A 24,377-nucleotide genomic window follows, 5' to 3' on the forward strand; every position below is an offset into this window, starting at 1 on the left:
CTTGACTGTTAATAATGCTACAGTAAACGTGGGAGTGCAGATCTCTCTTCAATATTCTATTTTTATTTCCTTCAGATATAGACTGAGAAGTGGGATTGCTGCATCATAAGATAGTTCTATCTGGAGTTCATTAAAGAAGAGAAGGGTTTGGAGTAGACATTCTCATCCAATATCAAAAGGAAAGTTACAATATTTCACCATTCAATACAATGTTTGCTTTAAGTTTTTTATAGATACCCTTTATCCAATGAAAAAAGTACATGTATTTTTTTATTTGATATGAGTTTTCATTTTATGTGGATAATGAATTTTCCCAACACTTTTTTTGCATCTACTTAAATGACTGTACAATTAATCCTCTAATGTTCAGCATAACCTAATATTCCTTGAATAAACAAAAGTTGGCTTTCACATAATATATAAATATTATCTGTAATATATATTATACATATCATAATGCTTGATTCAGCTTGCTGGTGTTTTCTTGGGATTTTTACATTTATAGTCATAGCCAAGATTAGTCTGATTCTCATAGTACATCATAAAATGAATTGGAGTGGATACTCTCTTTTCCTGTATTCTAGAAGACTTGGTATAAAGCTGGAGTATTTTTTATTTAACATGGACAATATTCACTAGTGGGTCTGGAGGTTTCTGTGAGGGGAGGTTTTTAAAAACTTGTTATAGGATTTTCATATTTTCTTATATCTTCTGTGTCAGTTTAGTTTGTATTTGCCTAAGAATTTGTCCAATTATTCTGAAGTTTTGGCATAAAATTATTTTTAATACCTTCTTGTTATCTTTTAAAAATACCTGAAGACTCTGTAACAGTGTATCTTTTTTAAAATCCATGATATTGGTTATTTGTGTCCTTTCTTTTCTTGATCAGTTTTCTTGATCAGTATAACCAGGGGTTATACTCTTCAAAAAATCAAATTTTGGCTTTGTTGATTCTCACTATTGTCTATGTGTTTTCAATATCATCACCTTCTATTTTCTTCCTTCTACTTTCCTTGGATTTCACTATGTATTGCATTCTCTAGTTGTGCTGTATTTCCCTCTTTTTTTTTGTTTCATCATTATAAAGAAAGGGTTGTTACACTTTGTTTAAACATAGATTTGTTCATTTCTCCTTAGAGTCTATTATTTTTTGCTTTAGATATTTTGAGGCCATATTATTAGAAGCTTGCAAATATATCTTTTCTGTTGAATGACATCTTTTACCAATTATGAAGTGACTTTATCTCTAATAACACTTTCATGCCTTAAATTCTGGTATGTCTGATATTAACATGGCCACATCAGCTTTGTTTTGACCAAGATTAACACAGTATATGATTTCCATCCCTTTGCTTTCCATTTTCTTCTGTATTCTTGTTTTAAATCTATCTTACAAACCTTACACAGGATTTTTTAAATGCCGACAGTTGGTTTCTATTAACTAGAGTTTCTAGTCCACTTACATTTATGTAACTAATGACATTTTTAAGTTTGATCGACTGTCTCATTTGGTGCTCTTTGCCATTCTGGTTCTGGTTGTGCTTTCTCTCCATTTTTGCCTTCTTTTGGAGTAATTACTATCACTCCCTTTTTTAAAACCCCTTTTAGTTCAGGGCATTATATCCTTGGTTTTTTTTAACTGGTACATTAGAAATTAGAACACCAATCTTTAGCTTATTAAAATCTAATATTAAACAATATCTTCATTCTCCTTCACAGACATTCAAGAAGCTTATTTACAATAATTTTGCATTTTATTATACAATTAATTCCATATTTTCTAATTTCACAAGATATTACTCTTATTTTGTACATTTCATGTATCTTTACCTCTTTATTGTTTATTTCTTCTTGCATCTCAGACTTTTCTTTATAGACCACTTTTTTTTTATTGAAGTTTTTTCCCATAGACTTTCTTTTAGTGAGGACCTGATGGGAGCAAATGCATTCCATTCTTGAATGTTTAAAAAATTTTTCCTATGTTGCTTCCATTCTTGAAAGATGTTTTCTTTTGACATAGAATTCCAGACTAGTGATTTTTAAAGTCACATTGAAGATATTATTCCACTGGCTTCTAGCTTCTGTTTTATTGATAAAAAGGTGGCTTTCACTCTTGCATGGGGTAAGCAAACTATATCTCATGGTCAAATCCAATTCATAACCTGGTTTCATAAATAAATTTTTACTGTAATACATCCAGGCCCATTCATTTATGTATCACCTGTGGCTGCCCTCACACTACAATAACACATTTGAATAGTTGTGACAAACACCCTGTGGCCCTCTGAGCTCAAAACACATACTTGCTAGGAAAAGTTTGCTGACCCCTAATCAAGCAGGAACTCCCTTTGAAAGTAACTTACCTTTTCTGGCTTCTTTGGAGATTTTTTTCTTTCATTTTCTCCACTTACTATAATATGCTTCTTTTTATTTATCGTGCTGGAAATTTTTTGTATATCATAAATCTGTTGATTCATATATGTTATTGGTGCTTAAAAATTCTTAATCATTATCTCAGTTATTTATCAGTGCAATGTCCTCCATCTGGGGAGGAAATTTGAGAATGGCTTGGCTGAGCAGTTCTGGCTTAGGCTGTCTCATAAGGCTGCTTTACACACACTCATCGGCTGTGGATATAGTTAACTGAAGGCTTGACTGGGACTAGAGGGTTCAATTCCAAAGTGACTCATTCACATGGCTAGTCAGTTGGTGTTGGCTGTTGGCAGGAAGCCTGAGTTCTCTTTACAAGGGCCTCTCCACACATCATAATGTCCCCGTGACATGGTCGCTTACTTCCTACAGAACAAGAATCCAGAAGAAAGAACCTGGCAGAAGCTTCTCTTTAAATGAATTAGCTTTGGAAGCTACACAGAATCATTTGCCCCACATTCATTAGAAGCAAGTCATTAAATCTAGCCCACAAACAAAGAAGAGGTAAATTAAGATCCAACTAGTTAAGGAAGGGGTGTCAAAGAATATGGACATATTTCAAAACCACATTACCCTTTACAGTCTTTTCCTCACTCATATTTTCTCTCACTCCACTTGCTCTGGGACTCAAATTAAATATAGGTTAAGTCTCCTCACTATATTTATATCTCTTACCTTCTCTTTTGAGTTTTTTGACTCTTTTTCTATGCTACACCATTAGTAACTTCTTCTGACCAGTTTTCCAGTTTTTTTATTCCACCACCAACTATGTCTGATCTGCTATTAACCCCACTCAGTTTTAAATTTCAGTCATTTTATTTCAAAAGTAAATTTTTTTGTTAATTCAAATATACGTTGATTCTAGAAGTTCTATTTGCTTCATTTTCAAATCTACTAAATCACTTCTTATAATAGCTTATTCCTTGCAAATAACTTCAATTTTTCGTTATGTTTCTTTAAACATTATCAATAATGTTTTCAGATCTGTCTTTGTTAAGGCCAATAACTAAAATCTTTGTGGGTTTATTTCTTCTTTCTTGCTGATTTTTATCCCTAGAACCTACTTTTTTCATATGCCTGAATCTTTAACTGTAATAAACATTGTATTTAAAAATTGTTTTGTTCTGCCATGCACCTGAAGAAGAGGAAACAAGTCCAGGAACATCTTCAAACAATTTCAAAGTTTGAGACTCCCTCAAAGACTCAAAAGATTCAATCTCTAACTATAACTCCTCCAAAGAGCTTTCCTAGTCTTCTCTTTCCCACACATCCTTTGTGAGTTGCAGCTGAGTATGGTCAAAGGATTGATTAGACTCTCACCTTACAGGTGCCCTGGGTTTTTATGTCCACCTTATCTCACAGAATGACCAAATAACCTCCCTGAGAAAGCACAGTAAATAGACATTAGAGTCAAGACTTAAACCAAGATTTCTGTGTTCCCTTTATGCCATATCTGATCTCCAAAATCAATAACTGGTGATGTTAGACAGTGATGATGATGGTGTTGTCTTTCTTCTCATTTTCCCACAACACAACCTCCAGGGACAGAGTTTACTTAACAATGTCAAATCATGTAAGAACCTAGACATTCTGGCAAAAGACCAGCCCACAGATGTTGAAGGCAGAAGTGCTGTCTTTTACTATCTGGACTGTCAATGGTCAAAAGCAAAACCTTCAATTTGAATAATCTGAAAGGTGCTAGCCACTAGTGGGAGAGCAACTGTGTATTTTCAGTGTGAGTACTGCCTCTGTTGCAGAAATTTAACAGCACTGTCTATAAAATAACAGGGTATCTTTTCATGGCACATGTCAGCAGGGCATCTGATTGATACACTGCATTGTTTTCAATCACAGTTTTATGAGACCCACATTAAATATTAAAAACTGAGCTATATATTTGGAACAGTAATTAGTCTGAAGCAGCCTCTGTGCCTTATTCCCTGTTAAAGTTTTAAAGTAAACCAAGGATGATGAATATTTAATGTACTGTACCTCATTGTCATCTGATAATAAGATTTGTTATAGGGTTATAAAATGTTATGTTAGGTTCTTACAGCACATCATTAATATTGTAAAATGTAGCTGGCTCCCAGGCAGAGCTGCCTGACAAAAAAAAAAAAAAACAATAGAAAGTTAAGTGATATCAACCATTTCCTCCAAGGGCTTAGAAGACAATCAGCCAGGAGATGAAAAGAAGTATTTGAGAGTTAGATGCTTTCACCAAACATTAAAGAGAAAAGAAGGAAGAAGACAATAAGAAAAGTAAAACAGAACAAGGGAAAGGATGGAAGGGAAAGAGGAAGAAAATAAGGAAAACAAAGGCGAAAGGTAGTGAGGAGGTTAGTTGTGAGGAACATTCAAGGATCAGACGGAAGTTTAGATGAAATGAATGATGTAGAACTCTTCCACATTTAGATTCTAGGGCCATGCTGCCTCTGAAGAGATCAGAATATTCAGCCTTCAAGACATGTCTCTTTGGCCTACAGTTTATTTTGAGCTGAAGGCAATTGAGAAAGAGCAGACAAAGGAAGAGCTCTGTGTTCTCCCCTCTAGCTGCCTAAAAGCAAGCTATAAATTTCCCTTGTGAAGGTATCCCCCTTGCCCCATACCTGAAAGAGGAGATGAACCCCTGTCATCAAAGGTAGAGATGGACTAAGAGGAGGCTGCCTAAAGAAATCTTGCTAACTTACCCTTATTTATTATTAGTTCCCCCATATATTTCCTAGTCACCTTCCCACAATTTATCACTCTTAAATGCCCAACCCCCTTCCCTTTGTCTAGTCACATCCTTACAATTTATCTCCCTTTATTAAAATCGTGAGTGAGTCCACTAGACCAACCCATGGGAGGTGGGGTGGGGTGGGGGTTCTTTTCCCTAGAGCCCCATACACATAAAATTAAAAATAGTGACATCAATGAAAATTTTCTCTTTTCCCGCTCATCTTTCCTTTGTCAATTCAACTGGCAGTCTCCACGCACAAACCTAAGAGGGTAGAGGAAAAGTTTTTCCTCCCCTATACCTCACAATCAAAAACCTCTACAGCTTTAGGGATCTCCTAAGACCATTTAGTCTACCTAGTGGATTCTCCCAAAGAATCCAATAACGCTCCAGAAAAATTGTCTACATTGTAAACACTGAAAATAAAATAAGTATTATTTGGCAAAAGTCATAGTAAAACAAGATTAGAGTTTAGACACTGTTGTTTACTTAGCATCCATTCTTCTCACTCACAAAAACAGGACAAGATGTTAAAGATATCAAGCCAATTTAAATTAGGACCACAACTTTCGAAACCATTCGTGTTAGAAGGTACTATTGGCAATCACAACAGCATACGGGTTAGGACTGTGACCTTATAAGACAGATAAATTCATGTTTGATTTCTACCATACACTAGCTTGTAACTTTCTGGGCATCACTCTCATTATCTATACAGTTTGTGCTTAATAATAACTAGGATAATGCAAGTAATACACTTAACAAAGTAACTTGATAATTTAAACACCAATATATATGAATGTGATAATGAGCATGGTGAAGGAGGAAGAAGAGAGAAATCATCCAATTCACTCTTTTACAGAAAGATTACTGAGGGCCAGGGAGAGATTACTTATTAAAGACAGTATAGCCCACTATTGCTGAAACTGAAGGTCAAGTCAAAATCCCTTTTTCATTTTAAGTAATAGTATATAGCTCTTATAATGTATCCATTCCAGCAATAGGTGCCAAGGGATAAATACAAAAAGAAATATAAAACATGGTCTTTAATATCAAGGAACAAAATTTATCTATCAAAGACTGAAGGATTAATATAAAATTTATGCCATGAATTACATTTATTTGATGAAAATATTGTAAAAATTAAATATATCTTCCAAAAGTTTATGAGACTAAGAGGAAAATCCTTATGCTATAATGAAAAACAGAAAAGTAAAAAAATTAAAGTATATATAGATATAGAAGGAGAAAAAGAAAAAAGATCAGAATAAAATATGCCATAAAATAATGACAGAGATTTTCCTCTAAGCAGGGAGATTATGAGCAATTTTCTTCTTCATACTTTTTCTATACCCTCTTCATTTTCTACAAAGGCACATATTACTTTTTAGAATTATAAGAAAGGTAAATTTTCTCTTGCCAAAGAAATATTATATGTAGTGTGAAAAACTTCTCTTCATGATAGGAACTACAGCATATATAAAAGGTACCTACAAATAAAATTTTAAAGGTTTATAAGACTCACATGAATAAAAATAATCAACCAAGTATATTATTATACTGTATTAATTCCAATAGGATTTTTTCAGAACTTGACAGAGTTCTTCTAAACTTTATCTGGAAAAATAAAAAAATACTACTATTGTTATAAACAATCATTTAACTCTTAAAAAAGAGATACTTTTTCAGAGTTCTGACTGATCAGGCTGAAACAGATTGGCAGTGTCCAGTATTGGTAGTTTTGGTGAATGTGTAAACTGTCTTTCTATAAAACAATTTGACAATATGCATGAAAATTTCAAAGGGATATTCTCTCTGATCTTGTGATTCTCAGTGCCAGTAATTGAGGCAGATAATCACACAAGTATACAAAGAGGTTCAGAGAGGCAAAAATAAAACAAAAGACAGGTGATCTATAAATACAATGCATTCCCAATAAAAATTTCAACATGCTTTATGCAGAAATGGAAAAGTTCATTCTAAAATTATATACAGGGGTGCCTGGGTGGCTCAGTGAGTTGAGCTTCCAACTTCGGCTTGGGTCATGATCTCTCAGTCTGTGAGTTCGAGCCCCACTTCAGGCTCTGTGCTGACAGCTCGGAGACTGGAGCCTGCTTCGGATTCTGTGTCTCCCTCTCTCCCTGCCCCTCCCCTGCTCATGCTCTGTCTCTCTCTGTCTCAAATATAAATAAACATTAAAAAAATTTAAATGTATATAGAAATACAAATACTTTAGAATAATCAGTACAAATTTTAGCAAGAACAAAGTTGGAAGACTTGCACTATCAGATTACAAGACTTATGTGAAAGTGAAGACCACCCAAATGAGAATAAGAAAAATGTATTTATTTAGAGCTTGCTTTAGCAAGGGTGTCAGCCACCAACACTTGGATTTGGCAAAGATTCAAAAGCAGGCAAGGAAGACTGGAAAGCTTTATAGTGGAGAAAAAGGAAGGCTTTAGGTATTAAAGATTGTTGGCATGGATTATCTGGAAGTGCATGCTTTTTTGACAAAAGTGCCCAAGACACCCAATGGGGAAATGATAAACTTTCAACAATCAGTAATGAGACAATCGTGTATCAATATAGGGGGAAAATTAACCGTTAACTGACACCATTCAAAATAATTAACTTGACATAGATTGTAGAGCTAAAGACAAAAGTTAAAACTCTAAGATTTTTTTCAAAATAAACACTGAACAAAACCTGTCCCTTTTAGGTAGGTTAAGTTTTCCTATATAAAAGATAAAGTGCCTAATCCATAAAAAGAAAAAAACAATATTTGGGGTTTTATTAAGACTTGAAAGTTTTGTTCTTTGAAATTCACCATTAAGAAAACCCACAGACTAGGAGAACATAACTCTCTCCACATTTATCAGACAAAAGTCTTGCAGCAAGAACATGGATAGAGCTCTTCTAGTTTGACAATGTGTCCAACAACTCAATAATAGATGGGCAGAGATCTGAACAAATACTCCCAAAAGAATATAATGACACACAAAAGCCAAAGACACAAAAAAGAAGCATTACTAACAATGAAGGAAATGCAAATTAAAATCACAAGGTAGTACCCTATCACAATAGCTTATATTAAAAAGTCTGACAATACCAAGTGCTGGTGAGGAGCTATTAGCAGGAATATAAAAATGGTACAACCACTTTTGATATCAGTTTGGCAGTCCCTTAAAGGTTAAACATCAGCCTGCTGCACAACCCAGACGTTCTATTCCTACATATTTACCTAAGACAAGTGAAAATACATTCACACAAAGCACTGTGCATAAATGTTCATAGCCAATGTATTTGTAATTGCTAAAATTAGAGAAAGCTAAAATATCTTTCATCAGATGAGAAAAAAAAACTAGATGTGTTATTTCCATACACTGGAACATTTCTTAACAATAAAAAGGTAGCAAACAGTTGACCCAGGTAACAACACAAATGAATCTCAAATTTATTATTCTGCACAAAGGAATGCATATTAAAAAATAGTACACTATCATTTCATTTATATAAAATTTTATTTATATACAATTCTAGTAACAGAAAGCAGATGAGTGGTTGCCTTCAGGTGGGATATGAAAGGATAGATTCCAAAGGAAGAAAATTGGGGGGTGACAGAAATAGTATCTTAATGGTGGTGATATTTTATATCTGTCAAAATTCATCAAACTGTACATTTTAAATATGTACAGTATGCTGCATGCAATCTATCACTAAATAAAGTTTTAAAACATGAATAACGATGGCTAGAGATATACGGAGACCCTTACATCCCTTGCATGGGGAATAAGTATATATTTTTGTATGCTATATAACGTTTATAAAAAGAACAAATTGATGCTTTCACAACAAAAACTTTTAAATTCTAAAATAACTGTGGAACTAAATAAAACCCACATATCTCTTAGGCTATATATGCTCATAAATACTATGAAAAATGCCAGGTGAATCCTAAGACCAAAAGGAGTTATCAACTAAAAAAGAAACTTTGTACTTAAACCCAGAGCAAAAATTAAAACTCTACTGAGAATACATATCTGCAAAGCCTTCATCATTAAAGAAATAATGAAAATAAAGGAAATGGAATTCATCTTTGAAAAGATAGAAAAACAAAATAACACAATCACACTAGGAAGCTGAAATTCATTGAATGAAAGGACTTGATGAAAACAAAAATTTTTAGGAAAAATAAACAAGCTGACTTCAGGAAAAAATAAATTCACATGCACACATACATAAATGATTGGGAAATAAAAGAGAAACCCTACAGGAGGCACAGGAGAGATTTAAAAAAATTATAGCAAGAAACTTGTTATGAGCAAATATATGACAATAAATTTGAAAACCTAGAGGGAAGAAAGTAGCCAATATAAATTACCATGGTTGACTCAAGAAATAATATATTTGACAATGTAATGTAGAGAAACTGATGTTCCATTTCAGAGTGGAAAGGATAGGATTTTTTCAAATGGCATTGGCACAATTGACTATCTTTGGGATGAAAACAAAATTGAACCCCTAACTTACATAACATAAATCTGAAGGAAAGATAGAGCAGTGGGGGAAAAAAGAGAAAAATAGAAATACTACAAAAGATATATAATAAGAAGGTGACTTTATGTACAATTTCATGGTAAAGCAGACTCTTATCCCAGACCAGGAAATAAGGTGTTTAAAAAAGTGTATTTAGCTATATAAAAGTTCAAATATTTACAGCAAAATATAACAAATTCCAATGCTGAGGATGAAAATTTAGTACTTCTAATATATATTTTTAAAAGTCTTTTAAACTGACAAGAAGGAAACTCCTCAAGAAGAAAATAGGTGAAGTTATGAATAGGAATTCACAGAAGGACAAATCCAAATAGCCAACAGAATATGGAAAAGGGCTTAAAATCAGTAGTCATCAGGAAAATATGAACAATATGAAAATCCAACAAAAAGTTATGATTTTATAAACATCAGATTGGAAAAGACCAATAAAACCATTGCTAGTGGGGATATGGGAAAGACAGGGTTATTCTGGCACATTTCTGGTAAAAAGTAAATTGTTACTGGCTTTGTTGGAATACATTCTGACAATAATTATTTTTTTAAAAAGTATGTATGTGTATATATATAAACACACACACACACACACACACACACACACACACGTACACACCCAGCAATTCTTCTAGGAATTTATTCCATAAAAATGAAAGTCTCAGTATATGAAGATATATATTTTAAGGATGTTTAATGCAACGCTGTTTCTAGTGGCCAAAAAAAAAAACATACTGGATATAAATTTAATATCCATCAATTAGCAAAAGGCTAAGTTATAATAATTCATACCATGAAACAGTGTGCTGCCATGGTAAATTATCAATTAGAACTTCAACAAAAACAAAATGCAGAGAAGTATGTGTATCAGTTAAGAATGCATTTGACTACATACAAGGGAAAACCTGATGATCATGGCTTAAACAAATAGTGGTTTAAGAAATCCAGAGGCCAGCAGTTACTGGTTCTAATACAGCCGCTCAAGTGTCATCAGGTACCCAGCCTCCTTTCTATCATGTCAGCACTAATATTCTGCTTTTTGTCCTCCTACTAGTCCCATCATGATCCAAACTTGGCATTGTCATTTCAAGCAACATTTCCACTTCCCAAGAAGAATGAAGGGAGAAGAATTAAAACTAGCAAAACTAAATTTATCCTATTTATTAGGAACTAAAACTCTTCTAGACATCTTGCAACAGATTTTCCCTTGAGTATAGCGGGCTAATACTAAGCTCTTGCCCTCCCCAGCCCCAGAGCCCTCTCCATTTCCAAGAGCAAGGACATCCGCTGTGAATTCAAAATGTAAGCATTGTAGCCTCCATTAGTACAGAAAGGACCAGGAAATGGTGTTTTATAATTTGCAAATCTTACAAAAATATATTATATTTTTGTAAACCAATGACAAAAGCTCTATGTGAATATTCCTATGTGTGTTTGTCTATGATGATACAAGCATGAAGAAAAATACACACACTTAGCTTTTAAGTGGGTTTCAAGACAGGTCACATGGAAAAGCCTTAAAGAGAGAGAGGAGAATCTAAAAAACATTATTAACTATACTGTGACATATGTGTGCATTTACTTTTTTTTTTTTTTTTAACATTTTTTATTTATTTTTGGGACAGAGAGAGACAGAGCATGAACGGGGGAGGGGCAGAGAGAGAGGGAGACACAGAATCGGAAACAGGCTCCAGGCTCCGAGCCATCAGCCCAGAGCCTGACGCGGGGCTCGAACTCACGGACCGCGAGATCGTGACCTGGCTGAAGTCGGACGCTTAACCGACTGCGCCACCCAGGCGCCCCGACATATGTGTGCATTTAAATAATAAATGTATTAGTAATTTTTCAATGTTCCAAGCATATCATTAGGTTAAAAATAGAAATTTCTATCACAGTACACATAATGAGGCACCATTTTTCTTTGTTAAAAAAATACCTAAGTTTGTGCCTAGAAAAATAATAGTACTCACTGTTCATTGAGTTCTTATGTGGTTCCACATACATGTATACAAGCGATAGACACCTTTCAATCCTAACAGTGCTAGAAGATAAGTAATGTTATTCCCACTTTAGAGTTGCAGAAACTAAGCCTTGGAGGAGTTCAGTGGCCTTCCCAGTGTCACCCAGTAGGTGCACGTAAGAACACAGGTAACAGTGCTGACCCCCGGGGGTGGCATAAGGGTGGGTGAGGGAGAGGGCAACAGAAGGCTTATTTGATTCCTTCTATTTACTCAGAATATTTTCACCATTTTATGATGAGTCCGTATTTGAAAACAAGTTCAGATTTTTTGTTTAATTTGACCTACACCTCACCATAAAAGTGAAGAATTTTACTTTCCTTTTCTGTCCCCTTCTGATATTTAAATTTATTTCCCCTACTTATTTCTCTACATCATTTTTTCTTTACCTTTATTTTGGCCTCTTAACATTGTTCAGTCTCTTCAGTTTTTCTCTCTCATCTTCAAAGTAAGATAAATTATATCCCCTACCCCTCACACATATGCACAAATCCGAGGGAGAACAGAAACCAAGCTCTCTTGTCAAGCTTACAGAGGATTACACATGTCAGAGAAATGCATTTTGATGTGAAACAGATCTGAATGCAAAGTTCTAGAGAACTGGACCATCAAACATTATTTGAGGAGGGCAATCAGACAATATGCCTGCGGTACCATCAGTCAGAATTTATTGTCATACATGTTTAAAAGGAAACAAAACTAAGATAGAGAATGTGGATACCTTCAAAGACCCTGTATTAAACAGGGATTGGAATGCTGCACTCCAGTGTCAAATCCCACAGCAGTAGGAGAAAAATTTGGACTCAGAGAGAGAAAATCTCTTCAGCCTCTTAAGTCACTAGATCCCTGCCTCCGCTTAGCTCCTGACTTTGAGCATGTTCCAAGCTCCAGTTGGAAATGGTGATAGGGAGTGGATTAGGCACAGTTGGGCTTTTACGCTTAAACCTTGAGCATTAATGGTTCAGCAAAGCAAGGTTTTCCCATTAGAGCTACCGTACTTCCAAGTCCAACTATTGATAAGCTCCTAAAGTTTAATGCATCTGTAAGAAATATGCGTGTGTGCTGGCCACAAACTAGAGCACACATCTTAAAGTAGAATCAGGAGTCTAGGAAAACAGCCAAGTTGAGACTGCCTTGGCTAGACAAATAGTATTTCTCATATGTTGCTGGGCTTAACAGAATAACATTTTCCCAACACCAACTTATCAAATATAGTAACAATGAGACATTTAAGGGAAGGAAGAGAGATCCTTTCAATTACCTATTTTTTTAAAAGACTCCACAAAAACAAATAAACAAAAAAGCAATGATAATATCCTCCATTGTAGGAGAAACAATAATTTCTACAAAACATTTTCACAAAGTCTGATCATTGAACTTCAAACTCATTATTTTTGTCATAATAAATATATACAGACCTACTTATCCAAGTAGACTCTGTTTCAAAAGTCTTGTTATAACATCTTCCAAGATGGTGAGTGAGGTTTTACCCTAGATTACATCATCTACAATCATATATTTTATCTAGAAGTTTACCTGGATCTTCAAAAGACCATGGGAAGTGAGACAGACGAAAGTGGTAACACTCCATGAAATAATTATCAAAATTATGCTTGATTAGTTTAAGGGGAAATCGACCAGGATTCTCCTAAAGGCTAACATTTCTCCATTGTTAGTAAATTACTCCTAGTAATTCTATTGTAGGTTCCCTCAGAGAGTAATGACTCTGGAGCAAGGGAGGGGGAGGGATTGAACATAGTGAGACGACAGTTGAATGGAATAAGGCAAAGGTAAGTGTAACAAGCATGTTCTGAAAACAGGTGATGAGAAATGTCCTTCCTTTTTGGAAGGAAATAATAATAATAGTAATAGCTACCAATCCTTAAGCACCCATCATGGGCCCATCCCTATGTCATGCTTTCTTTGTAACACTCACATGAACAACTTCTATTGCTTCCATTTTGAATATGAGAAAACTGGTCTGGAAAAACAAACTTGTTTTGGGTCACACAACTAGAAAGTAGCAGTGGCAAAATGGAATCTCTCTTCTGTCTGATTCTGAAGTCCTCACTTTTAATCACATAAGAGAAAGAGATGCTGCTTAATAAATGTATAAAGATGAACACAATAGCAAGCTTGTAAAAGGTATGTGCATGAGTAACAAGAGAGGGGAGAGATGAGGAATGGGAAGGAAGGGGAAGAAGGGAAGACAAGGGAAGAGAAAAAACAGGGCTTACCTGCATGGTGATAGGAAGTCAATCAGGCATGATGGAGACTATGTTAATTTTCAAGCTAAGATATCCCTACTTGTGCCCCTCAGTTGTTGAACTATTTCAGAATCCTCTTTCTACCTGTACCATATATATCATTTATGGTGTGTGTGTGTGTGTGTGTGTGTGTGTGTGTGTAATGCCATATATTTATCTGTCTCCACAGATAATTCAAAAACTTTGCTAATGAAAAGAAACAAGGAAAAGGAGCCTAGATGTGAGGTTCAAGTTCCAGCATATTCAAATTTGGATGGATTTTGACTTGTTAATTAAACGTACCTGGGGAATACATCTCCAGAACCCAGACCAAAGTCTGTACAATTATGATCATTTACAACTCCAGTTTTATTATGACCCACTCTATTAATTCTCTTCCAAGTAAACATGGCACTAAACCACCATAGTCTGCCCATTCAATTCTCAGCACCCCATCAAGAGTATGAAAGAGAAACTGTGTCCAGAGGATCTGGCAATTTAAAATCTGTGAAACCAAGACTTTATGCAACATAATCTCTATATCAGTTGGGTCTTTATCTACAAACAACAGAACTGGTTCGGACTGCATTAAGCAAAATAGCTTTATTGAGGCTATAGGATTACTCAACGAATTAAAAGAACTACTCCAAAGCCAATCTTAGAAGAAAAGAGGAAGCAAGGATTCAATAGGCAGGATCTCATCAACAGTCAGAATGACAAAACTACAAAGAATCATCTCCCATCATCTTTTCAGTGTTTCACCATTGAATTCAATATTTAAAGTCCCCAAAGTGAGAACCAAGTTGGTCTTGTTTGGATCACACGGAGCCTTTGGCTAGGGAAGAGCAGGGCAATTTAATTGACAATTCCACCAAGAATCTACACAAAGGGGAAGAAACAATCACTGAAAAGAAAGCTAGCGAGAAAGTTTCCAAAAATGGAGAGGTGGGAAATGGATGCTGCGCAGAAGAAAAAATCCACTACGGCATCTCAGGGCTTTGATTTCCCTCAGGTTACTTCTATTGTTTGTTGGTTTGAGCTGGATTCTTTCATTCATATTGTCTCTTTTTCTATCTGAGAAGACAGGAAGGGAGGGAGAAAGGAAGAAGAAAAGAACTTTCAGAAAGAAGGATGGCTTTCAAAAGTATTCAGGGCAACCATTCTGATTGAAAATAATGAGCTTGTAACACAGGCAGTTTTTAAAGACTTCTGAAATGTTAAAGCAATAACAGAAATGTTTGTTTGGGCAACTTAAAACAGCTGTCTCCTAAGAGGACCGATTTTGATGAATGTAGGGCCCTTTATTCAGCTGACACCTTGATATGCAAATCTGGGAGGAGAGACAGAGCAGGGAGTGTGTAATAGAAGAGAAGGTGGAGTGCAGTGAGATGAGAATGTGGAATTGGAATTCAGAAAGTGCGTTCAGTTAATTACAAATCCTAGACTGCACGGGGCATGGAAACTGAGACTGCTGCTTTGGGAAAGCCATTTGTGGTTTCTGTACTATGATCAAGCAGATACAGGTGATCAACAAAGCAAATCAAGATTAAAAAGCAAAATAGTAGGGCATACATGTAGAGAGTAATCTATGTGGAACTAGAGCGTGAACAAGATTAACCGAATATCTGTCATGGTATCTGATGGCCTTTCAAGTCCACTTTATGTCCTTCCTAAAGAATGGATAGATTTCTAGGTCTTGGGCTCAAAGACATACCCCTCATTTCTTATAATAAATATCTCTCAAAGTGAGCCAGATGGATTGATTTCTGGCTTACTGATATTATGATAGGAGAAGATAGGATGCAGTAGGCAGAGAGGGAAAGATTAGGGCCTGAGGTCCATGGGTGGGGAAAAAACCTATTTTGGAACAATGCTGGGGGTGTCTGACCACAGCAAACCCCCACAGGTATAAGGTTTCTGTTAAGAATGTAACAGACCCCATCTACTCCCCCTCTGGTTTCCCCTCAGGAATTTGACAAAGGACCTAAGGACAGCCATAGACCACCCCTCATACAATGGAAATGAGCCAATCAGGAATGGACAACCCAGCACCTAGAACTATCAACCCAATAAGGGTAGAACCTAGAAGGAACAGGGAGGAAGGGAAGGGGGAGGACTGACCAGAACCTTATAAAACAAGGACCCTTGCCTATAGTCCTCGGGCATCCACTTTCGAGTGTCCCCTCTCTGTAAAGAGAGCTTTCCTACTATCTTTCATTTCTAATCTTACATTCTAACAAACTTTTGCCTGCTGCTCATTTTGTGTCCACCTCTTCATTCTTTGAAGCAGTGAGACAATGAATCCCAGGTCTTGTAAAAAATCCTGCAACAATATCAAAACAATTCCAGAATAAGACAGGTACCTTAATTAACCTTAGGAAGAAAGTTCAGGGCCTGCCCCTAAAAGTTCAATGAGGAATGCCAACAAAGTATAGCCTGGAAGCCAAGAGGTAGCATTAGAAAAAAGGAGGGAACCCTGCCATGGAAGCTTCAGCATCAGAAATCATGGGGATAGAGATGCAGGCAGTGAAGTGTCAGTCCAGACCTATTTGGCAACTCAGGAAAATAACAATTATAAGCAGAGATAAACTTGCAGCTCTGATGGGCATTCCATTGCTAGTCTCACAGCCTGTGTTAGGTGAATCTTAACTTTCCTACCAGCCTCCCTCAAAGGGTGAGAGACCTAAGTGATGAGAACAGTCATCATGACTTTTCACAGCTTATGAGTGGTGAGCGATTACTGTGATTAACAAGGACACTGGGTCCATTTGCATGATGAACTTGCAATTTTGGGCAGAGAGGAATTATGGTGATTAGCTATTCAGAGTGATTAAAAGTTCACTGGGTAAGGCAAAACCTCAACTGATGAGGGAAAAGTGACAGAGAGGAGCATGCTGTTTCAAGGGGGTAGGGTGGATGCTGATACAGAGCCACTAATATGAGGACCAGGGGATAGACATCAATTGTCATTAACTTGGTTGCATTTACAATGACCCATAATACACAGAGTTTTTCTGATAAAGAAAAAGGAGGAGCAAAAGAAATAATTAACAAAAGAACGTGGTCATGCATGATTGGGGGAGGAGGGACTGAAATCTTCTTTATCCCGAGAAAATAGGATTAACTTTAAAACATTTCCATTAACTCTACCTTGGTCAGATTCAAGGATGGTTGAATCTAAAAATACAGATGTGTAGAAACATTGTAGAGAAGACCTAGCACAGTGGTTAAAACTTGGACTCTGGGGCAGATAAGTCAAGGTTAATCATGTTATTGTACTTACCACCTGTGACCTTATGAGGTTCACTCCAAGAAACTCTCACCACTGAGCTGCTGAAGGCTTCAATGAGAAAACACTAAGAAAGTATTTAGAAATGTGCCTAGCACATCACACTCAAGAAATATTATTATCAATAACAACAAAATGATCTTGAAAACATTTTGTCCTTGTAGTTTCAAGGAATTAACCTACTTTCATGTGCCCTAGTGAAGTCACTACCATTTGGGCACACTTGTCAAATTTACACTTGATACAATACTGGTGAAAATGTTCTATGAAATGGATGACAGAACTGAAATTCCAAATGTTCTCACCTAGCTGAGATGATAAGCCAACTCTGACATAATGAAACTGAATTCTGTAACCCATTCTAAATCAGGCATCATATTGATTACTGGACATAAAAAGATGATAAAAAGTTGCCCCTGATCCCCAATAAGCTCCAAGTATAGTTAGAGAGAAAGACACATACATCAACAAAGGTGATTTCCTTATATAAGCATAGTTGTAAGGCCATATCCAGAGGAAGGGTGTGTAATCCTCCATAGGATGGGAGGGAAGAAGAAACTGAGGGTGCATCATCTCCCCTGAATTTCAGGCAGAGGAAACACAATGAACAAATAATGAAACATTAAATGGCATGGCATAGTTGAGAGGCTACAATAAAAAGAGAGAAGTCAGGAAGGAAAGGAGAAAAGAATGGGGAAATATAAGCTGGACAGACCTCAAGTGCTATGTTTAAGAGATGGAGTCTGTCTTGAATGGAGCCAGGGAGGAGTTACTAGCTTATTCATGAAACATTAGGCACTTATTATGTGCAAGACCTTTTTCTAGGCACTGAGAATATAGTGTGTAGCAGACAAAAGCCCCTGTGTCCTGGGTCTTTTTTTTTTTTTTAATGGAAAAAGGAAATAGACAATAAACATGTAAAGAAATAAGACATTTTTATTTTCAGGTAGTAGTAAGTGTTATCAGGTACGCTACAAAAAATGTATAGTAAGGTAATGGAATAGTGATGAAGATAATCATGCTACTGAGGCCCAAGTGGTCTAGGAGTAAGCACTTCTCTGAAGAGGTTGTCATTTGAGCACTAAATAAGAAGAGGAACCAAGTCAGGGAAAGATTTGGTGGCACAATAGACCAAGGTACAGAAAAGACAAATTCAACAACTCACTATTTAAGACAGAAAAAGAAACCATTGAGTTTGGAGCATGAGAAAAAAAGGAAAAAAAAGGAAAAGAAAAAAAGGAAAAAGGAGATATAACTAGAGAAGAAATTAGGAGCTAGATATCACTGGGCAGGAGCTGTCCATGGAAACCATAGCACTAGCCACCTCTGTGGGCATTTCTAAAACTCTGTTGGGATGGGTTTTGTTATTTGCAATGACAGAAACTCTCTCCTGTCATCAAGAGGGCACAGGCCAGAACTGCTGGGCTTTCTGTACCATACAAGAAAGTCCACACATCAAAGAGTTGTCATTCATTCTATATGACTTTCTAATGTCCCACTGGAAAATTGTTTAGAGAAAATACTGCTTATAATTTTCTAAGCCTAGAACCTAAATCCATTTTATATCATGACACAACTTACTTAAATGAAGATTTAATAACTCCTAAACTTTCTAGAAACACAAATACCTTAAAAATTGAGTGAACAGTGTATTTTATTTGTCCTGAACATTACCAAGAACATTTCAGGATATAATGTCACCAAGAGCAATGCTGCTTGAAGGATTTGAATCTCTAGTCAAAACACATATGTGTATCAATCTGCATTTTTCACTCACATATTCCAGGTGACTTCCCCTATAGAGGCACACATTTATTTTTTTATGTCTTCCACTTTAATTATGCCTATGCAGTACATATTGAAATACATATTGCATTATTTAAAAATTATTTTTCTAGCTTTCCTGGTGAATTATACCAAATATTTAAAATAGAACTAATATCAATGCTTCTCACGCTCCCCAAAAATATTGAGCAGGAGGCTATATTTTATGAAGCCAGGATTAGTCTGATACCAAAACCAGAAAAGATTACTACTAGAAAACAAAACTACAGGAGAATATTCATGATGAATATAGATACAAAAATTCCCAAGAAAATGCTAGCCAACTGAATTGCATGACACAATAAAAGGATCATGCACCACGACCATGTGAGATTTATCCCTGGGATGCAAAAATGGCTGAATATACTCAAATCAATCAATGTGATATATCACATTAATAGAATAAAAGAAAAGGAGCATATGATCATCTTAATAGATACAGAAAAGCATTTCATAAAATTCAACAGTCATTCATGATAAATAACAAATTAGGCATAGGAGCATATGTTAACATAACAAAGGCCACATATGACAAGCCCACAACTAACATAACACTCAATGGTGAAAGGTTGAAAGCTTTTTTCTAAGATCAGAAACAAGACAAATGTGCCCACTCTCAATTACTCCTATGCCTCACGGTATGGAAGTCCCAGCTAGAGTAATCAGGCAAGAAAAAGGATAAAAGATATCAGAATTGTAAAAGAAGAAGAAAAATTTCTATTTGTGGATGACAATTATTTGATATACAGAAAATTTAAAGACAGCCAAAAAACTATTAAAGCTAATCAATGAATTTAGTAAAGTTTCATGATAAAAAAATCAACATACGCAAATCAGGAGCATTTCTAAATACTCCTAAAATTTATATGGTACCACAAAAGACCCCAAATATCCAAAGAAATTCTGAGAAAGAACAAAGCAGGAGGCATCACACTTTCAGATTGCAAGCTATACTATAAAGCTATGGTCATCACAACAGTATGGCACTGGCATAAAAACAAATAAATCAATGGAACAAATCAAGAACCCAGAAATCTAAGAATATATGGTCAACTATATTTGACAAGTTAGCAAACAACATTCTAGTGAAGAAAAGACAATCTGTTGACTAAATGGTATGGGGATAATTAGATATTCACATGTAAAAGTATGAAACTAGACCCCTAAATTATACCACTGACAAAAAATAACTCAAAATGGATTAAATACTTAAATGTAAGACCAAAATCATGAAACTCCCGATTGAAAACATAGAAGTAAAGCTCCTTGGAATGGGTCTTGGTAATGATTTTTTGGATATGATATCTAAAGCACAAGCAACAAAACAAAAAATAAACAAGTGGAACTACATCAAACTAAAAAGATTATGCTCAGCAAAACAAACCATCAACACAGTGAAAAGACAAGCTATAGAATAGACACAGTGTTTGCAATCCATATATCTGGTAGGGGGTTAACATCCAAAATATATAAAGGACTCATATAACGCAATAGCAATAAAAACTCCCAAGTCCCACCAATTAAAAAAATAAGCAAAGAACCTGAATAGACATTTTTCCAAAGAAGATACATAAAAGGCAAAAAGGGACACAAAAAGATGCCCAACATCACTAGTCATTAAGGAAATGCAAATCAAAGCCACAATGAGATATCACTTTACACCTGTTAGAATGCCATCATCCAAAAGGGAAGAGGTAACAAATGCTAGCATGGATGTGGAGAAAAGGGAGCCCTATACACTGTTAGTGGGATTGTAAATTGGCACAACCACTATGGAAAACAGTTTGAAGGGTCCTCAAGAAATTAAAAATTGAACTACCATATGACCCAGCAATTCCACTTTTAGGAACATATCCAAAGGAAATAAAAACACTAACTTGAAAAGATATTTGCACCATGTTCCTAACAGTATTATCTACAATAGTCAAAACATGGAAATAACCTAAATGTCCATCAAATAAATGGATAAAAAAAAGTTGTGGTATATATATAATGGAATATTATTCAGTCACAAAAAATTAGGAAATCCTACAGTTTACAGCAACTTGGGTAAACCTTGAAGCCATTTTGTTAAATGAAATAAGTCAGACAGAGAACAATAATGTATGATCTCACTTATATGTGGAATCTTAAAAAACAAAACCCCAAAACCGTAGAAAAAGAGACGACACTTATGGTATCAAAGGCAGAAGGTGTAGGGAGGGAGAATTGGAGGAAGGTGGTCAAAAGGTGGAAACTTCCAGTTAGAAGATAGGAAAGTACGAGGGATGTGATATACAACCTGATGACTAGAGTTAACAAAGCTCTCTGATATATAAGAAAGTTGTTAAGGGCATAAACCCTAAGAGTTCTGATCACAAAGTGAAAAGTTCTTTCTTTTCTTCTTTTCATTTATCTATATGAGATTATGGATATTAGCTGAACTTATTGTGATAATCAGTTCACAATGTATGTAAATCAAACCATTATGCTGTATGCCTTAAACTTATACAGTGATGTATGCCAATTATTTGTCAATCAAACTGGGAAAAAATTTCATTGTAATCATATAAAGTTAAGACATTAATTCTATTTTTTAAAAAACTGTTATCAGATAGCTTATATTATCTGTAGATTTATTACAAGAGAGTGAAAAGGATTAAAAATAATTGCTTATAAAATGGAGTCTCTGAATCTGGTAGAGATGGAGACCAATGCAGGACCTCATAAGCACCGTGGATTTTAAGCCCAGTGAGAAGTTTGGAGAGTATTAAACAGAGAGTGTTGGGATCTGACTTGCAGTTTTAAAAGCTTAAATCTGCATTTGTAGAAACCTGATTATAGAAGGCAAGAAGAAAATTAGAGACAAGTGAGAAGTCTGATACAGGGGTCAAGGCAAGCAATGACGGAGGCCTAGACTAAGATGCTAAGAACAGAGTTGGTGCAAGTTCATCTGTCTACTTAGAACCCTTTCAGTATTTGAAGGAAATTATCATATCAATCCATACCACTTTCCTCTTTCTGCTAAATGTGCCCAGACCCTTCCATTGTTTCCTTCATGACAGTTCCTAGACTTCTCTCCACCTTGTTAACATTGCTATCTTTGTTGATATCCTCTGAAAAACTTCTAGTTTGGAACTATCCCTCTTAAAGTAGACTTCCCAGAATTGAGGGAAATTCTTCAAATTGGATTTGACTGATTTTCTGGAAACTTAAACAACTGGCACATGTGACTTTTCTATCCTGTTGTCTACTACAGAGTGAGCTAGTATGTTCTGTACCTGCATTGCACGGTTTATTTACATTCAGCTTGTGGTGAAATATGGCTTCCATTCCTAACTTTGACATTCTTTGAGCCTTTACACTTGCCTTTACATTTCTAAGAATATTACCCTGATTAGTTTTGATTGCTCTCTATCCTTTACCCCTAGAAACCAATATCATATCATGAAGTGGAAATAGAAAGAGTAGCCCTCTACACATTAAAAAAAAAAACTAAAAAAAAATTTTTTAAAGGAAGCACAGAACAAATTCCAGGTGAGTAGTCCAAACAGCAGGTGTTACAGTGTTTGCCACTTTTTTCATGACCTCCAAGTTGTATAGGTAGAGCTTTTCCTCAAAGTCACTTTCTCTTAGACAGCTGTGTTTGTTCTGTCACCAACCATATCTATTTAGCAATAAAAACATCTTCCTTTAGTGTATCCAGTTGTACTTCTGCAAGATAGAGTGCTTTGTGAAGTTATGACTTCTTCATCACTGGAAGTAGGTAAACAATGAGTAAATTATCTCTGTTTAAATATGTTAAACAGAAAATTCAGGTTAGTAGCAACTGCAAGACTGTAGATTTACTAGGAGATACTTGGGATCCCTTCTAATTCTGAAATTCTACCAATTGCATGATTCTTATAGGCTTGTCAACTGTTCTTCCAATTACCCTACTTCTCTTACTTGGCACGTGGAAGTTAGCTCAATGAAACCTACTGTTCCAGCTATCTATTTCGGTATAACAAAGCATCCCCAAATCCCAAAGCATAGTGACATAAAGTAACAATCATTTTATTATGCTCATGGATTCTTCAGGTTAGGAATTGGGACAAGAAATAATACAATTGCTTTGTTTCTGCTCCCCAGTGTCTGAGCCTCTGTTGGGAAGACATACATGGCTGGGGTGACAAATAGGAGATAGCTGGGGGCTGGAATCATCTGGGAGCTTCCTCACTCATGTATTTGACACCTGGACTAGGATGACACAGAAGCCAGTTTCAGCTGAAACTGTTGACCAGAGCATCAGGAGACTACTTCATGGGGCCTAGGCTTCCTCACGATATGGTGGATTAAGAGTAGTCAAAGTTCTTACATGGCTTAAGACTACAAGAGCAAGATGGAAACTACATAGTCTTTTATGACCTACCCTTGAAAGTCATCTAGCATCATTTTTTTACAGGTTGGATCTACCCAGATTTAAGGAAAGGGGACATAGACCCCTCCTCTCAATGGGAAAAATGTCAAAGACTTTGCAGCTGCTTTTTAAAGCTGTCACATTTCCTATGGTGTTTATTATTAAATTTTAGATAATAACAACCAAAATCCTTTTTTTTCCCTAAATTTCCTCATTCTGATTGAAGTCAAAGTTGCACCTGTGTAGCTTACAGACACTGGGGCTTCTAAGCACAATAGGGAAGAAAATAGTGAACCAAAGCTTCCAGTGGATATGACAGAGATTTTTCTGGAGCCAAGAGCACATATGCCTTTGGAGTGGAACAAAGACTGACATTCTTGACACCTGCTGCTTCCTTTATAGACCCTAGGAGCTCCAAGATTAAACTCTGCAGTACTCCAAACCCTGGGAGAAAAAGCCTTGCTCAGACTCAATTTATTGGACACTGACCTTTAATCCACTGAAATTTGTATGTGTTCTACAAGTCTCTCAATGCTCTGTTTTGGCTAATTGGTTACCTAGACATGTCCTCATCCTCACCTGGGGACTATAAACATGCCTGAGCCTGGGAGAAAAGGTACAGAGAAAGAGATGACTCTGCTTCCCACAGAGACCCATCAAGTTAAACTTCTGAGCACAAAGGAACGGAAGGAAAGCTACCTCAGCAAGGGAATTGAAATGCTAGAAGAAGCACTTCCCTCATGGCTGAGTGCACTGCTGTTCTGTGCACCAAATACCAACTAATTATTCCTTGCCGCACATCAGCAAATGCTGATCTGATTAAAATCATAAATCAGTCCTGTATTTCTGTGGGAAGGGTGTGGAATTGGGTGTGTTCATTAATATGTACAACATCATCAAAGATGAAGGCTTTGGTCAAGTCATG

The sequence above is a fragment of the Panthera uncia genome (genome assembly GCF_023721935.1).
Source record: "Panthera uncia isolate 11264 chromosome A1 unlocalized genomic scaffold, Puncia_PCG_1.0 HiC_scaffold_17, whole genome shotgun sequence".
Classification (NCBI taxonomy): domain Eukaryota; kingdom Metazoa; phylum Chordata; class Mammalia; order Carnivora; family Felidae; genus Panthera; species Panthera uncia.